We start from the raw sequence: 3094 nt of genomic DNA on the forward strand, positions 1-3094 counted from the left end.
GTTCAATTTAATTTATGAGTTTTTTTTGTTAAGCGAAATTCTTTTGTTAAAGAAACGACTTTTTTGCTATATTTGAAGTTATGTAACTACATAAGGTACTCTTTTTGTAAAAATGTCAGTATGGTTTCTTTAGTATTTTCTGGTATTTTGTTGGTTATTTTTACTATGAATACACCTCTTGATGCTCTATGTCTCACTAAGGATTGATGACCGGAAGAAACGATTACACCTCTATGGTTTCAATTCGCATTCAATAAATTCAAAGGCTTTTTAAAATGTGTAAAAAGGTTTTCAATCTTCAGAAGAGTTGAGAGAGGGGCATTTAATATTTTTGCATAGCCTTAAATGGAGCCAAAAATTAAACTTGCACTTTCAAATTATCAAATTTTATAAGAGTAAAAAACTTTTCATTAGCACTAAAATCTTCTCAGAGTGGCCTTTTTTAAACTTCTTTTGTATAATAATACAGTTTTTTTTCAACTTAAGTCTCGGTAGCCTTAAATTAAAAACAAAAAGAAACAAACACCAAACTTAAAAATTTTCGCATTTTCGGTATAAAAAAGCACTAAATTTATTGCGAAGAGCAAATGGTTGGCAATACTGCACAACTCTGCAAACGTGACGTCACGTACGCTCTGATGGGCGCAATCTTCTTTCTATCATTCTTGAGTAAAACAAAGAGGCTATTGGGCATGGTCCGCTGGAAAGTACTTGGGAAATTCCAGCTAAACCAATGACCCGATTTACACGAGGAGACATCTGGAAGGGAAACATTTTGTTCGGTGGCGAAGGACGGTCGGGGAAGAGAGAAGGGATTTTGTCTCCCGTACTCGGCGACACGCTTTGCTCTTCTTATTCGTATTTCCAATCTTTCCAATTTTTGACAGTCGCTTCATTCGTTTTTTTCTTTTGTGGGAGAAGGTTCTGAGTTATGTGTTGGTTTTCAAGCAAACGGAAGATAACAAAGATGACAAACATCCGAACACTGCTTGGGAAATGCACGATTATTTTTGCTAGTAAAGTAGGTATAATTTAAAATATAATATATTATGGGGCATGTTTATGTTGAATTCTAATTTTCCTCGCATTTCTAGTTACTCAAGTTAATTTTAAGTTAATTATTTACATATGAAGTATTTTTAATTTAATTTTTTTTATTCAAGTTTAAGAATTTATAAATATATTTCAATAAAAAAACAACAAATTATTTATTATTTAACCAGTTTGCATTTTTCATTCATATATTTAAGAAACTGTTGTCGAACGCTCTCTGCTTTACATGTAAGCGCGTGCTAGAATACATCCGAACCAGACGATGCTAAAGTGTTAAATGTCAAAATGTCGCGAAAACATTTTTGCCCGTGTGAACGCGAATGAAACTTCAAAAGAGAATTTCCAGTGTCTCCCTTCCAGATGTCTCCTCGTGTAAATCGGGTCAATGAACATACATTTAAGGTGATAGCAGTAGACTAGCTGATTTAATTCTCTTATTGTGATTTGGTGGCTTCAATGTCAAAGTACTCTGCTTATTTGTTGTTGTTTCGCTTGCTTGTTTACAGTTTGATTAAAATTTTTACACTCAAATAAACAAATTACAGGAACAAAATATGCAAGTGGAAAAACATGTAAATATTGCTTTTGTCCTCCTGCTATCGCTTTGTATGGATTCGCTTTGGATAAAACAAAACGTTCAACTGCTGAATAAACAAATAAAACGAAACAAGTGAGAGTGTTAACAAACTATAACTAAATGTAAAATATAACCGATTTCGAGGGTATTTTTTGTGGATCAGATACGAAAGAATACAAAAAATTTATAAAGTTTAAGTTTTATAATTTAATAACATCAGATCAAAACTTACTTCTTCGGGTCCTTTCACGGCAAAACTCTGTAAATCGTAGCCAATGCACGTATTTATTTATTTATTTTTATTTATATATAATATTAATATCTAATAAAATTCAGAACAGACATTTATGATATAAATTCAGAACTAAAATACAAATTTACAATATTTAATATTAAAAAGTGTAGAAAAATTAGATTATCAACATAAGAAACCATTAAATTGGTAAAAATATATACAAGCTACAATTGAATTTTAACGAAATTAATAATCATGAAACTAAAATAACAAATATATACTGGGTATTATTTACATAGAAAGTCATTTTTTAATTGCGTTCGAAATACTTGTTTGGCCCTAGAAAGGCCGAAATCCTAAAGGGTGGCGAGATAATTAAGGTCAGACAACGTTCTAACGAACGCGAAAAATCTTGCAACCGCGAAAACTTCTGCAAAGAATTATTAAACTGTATTCTTTCTAGAAGGACCGGACAGTCAATTTTGCCATTAATGAGATCAAAGATAAATTATATTGCCTGAAAAGTACCTCTGTCACTTAAAGGAAAGAGACTAATCAAACGAGAGAAATTGAGTGAATGTATTGCGAAACGCACAAACACTTTTTCAACCCTCTCCACTCGATTTATATGGACTGCATGATAAGGTCTCCGAATAAAATCAGCATAATCTAATTTGGACCGAACAAACGCAGAGTATATCTTAAGAGTATATGGGTCAGTGAAGTGCGAAGAGTGACGTCTAACAAAACAGATATTTTTATGAGGAGCTTTTTCATGGCAGAAATACACTCGGAGGTTTGCCATTGCCTGCCGAGGGGCGACCGCTATTAGAAAAATGTTTTTTTTTGTTAATTTTGGTGTTTCACCGAGATTCGAACCAACGTTCACTCTGTGAATTCCGAATGGTAATCACGCTCCAACCCATTCGGCTACGGCGCCGGCCGCCAGAAAAATATACAGCAAAAAAATAACCTAGGTAATCTTCCAACAAAGTAAATATATATCGGAATATTGCACAAATTGCGCTTGGTGTGAATAGCCTACTTATTTGTAGGTGCAAAAAAATGGATACTTGCAACATTTTTTATATTTTCTGTCTATGCTTCAGTGGGCACCGAATTCCTTCAAAACTCGTTTCTTTGGCTTCTTTCAACGAAATATTATACAAGTTGTTCAATGCTGCCCAATAACATAATACAAACATATGTAATAACCCAGTAGTCCGACC

This window comes from Anastrepha ludens, chromosome 5 (genome assembly GCF_028408465.1).
Source record: "Anastrepha ludens isolate Willacy chromosome 5, idAnaLude1.1, whole genome shotgun sequence".
NCBI classification, from domain to species: domain Eukaryota; kingdom Metazoa; phylum Arthropoda; class Insecta; order Diptera; family Tephritidae; genus Anastrepha; species Anastrepha ludens.